Source organism: Panthera tigris, chromosome A1 (genome assembly GCF_018350195.1).
Source record: "Panthera tigris isolate Pti1 chromosome A1, P.tigris_Pti1_mat1.1, whole genome shotgun sequence".
NCBI lineage: Eukaryota > Metazoa > Chordata > Mammalia > Carnivora > Felidae > Panthera > Panthera tigris.
This window is the reverse complement of record NC_056660.1, coordinates 84,118,386-84,119,354: the sequence shown is the minus strand read 5'-3', so window position 1 is coordinate 84,119,354 and position 969 is coordinate 84,118,386.

Here is a 969-nt window from a genome sequence, read left to right as displayed (position 1 = left end):
GCTTTTTGACTTTTAACTGGGTGTGCTTTTATTTTTTTGTGAGGTAGGCCAGGAAAAAGGGGGGAATTTTCTGATCCGAAGGTGCTGGTGTGACTCAGTCAGTTAAGCATGTGACTTTTGATTTTGCCTCAGGTCATGATCTCAAGGTTTGTGAGATAAAACCTCATGTCAGGCTCTGTACCGACAGTGAAAATCCTGTTTGGGATCCTCACCCTCCCTCACTCTTTCTCTTTTTCTCTCAAAATAAATAAACATTAAAATGCTTGATCCAAAAGAGGGGGAGGGAGAGAAAAGGAAAGGGAACAACAACAAAGAAACACATACACACATACAGAATATCTAAAAAAATATGGCTGATTCTTAGAGAAAGTAAAGGGGAAAATAATAAAAGCCTTATTACAAAAAAATAAAAATAAAAAGAGAGAAAGGAGGAGAGAGAAATGGAAGTAAAACAAGCAAACAAACAAAATTGAAACTATATACCTGATTCCAAAAGAAAAAAGAAAGAGAAAACTGCAGGTGTTATTTGGAAGCACCCTATTTTCAGTGCACATGGTAAATGGGAGGTACTGGTTGTGCTGGTCTGCAGGACAGGTTTGCTGCACTGGCTCAGAGTCAGTATTGACCCAGTGAATAAGCACTTGATAGGCATAGGGTGTCAGGGTTTGGTGTAAGCTAGTCTTGCCTCCCCTGGGAGCTGCTGTGTTGCTCTCTGAAATTCCATCTTGTTGGTGTTGGGACAAAAATGGCTCCTCTCCTATATATCATTGAGAGACCCGTGATCTTCCACCCTGTATTGTTCAGGAAGCCCTCACAGGATACCAAGGGCAGTCGGCTCACTCTGTGCCACAACTGTACTGTGTTTTTTCTTCAACACACACCAGCTATTCATAAGATGAGGCCTTAAAGGACCCAGCACTACATAGATCTGATCCTTTCCTGTGTAGTCGAGCCTCTTTCCATGCCGTG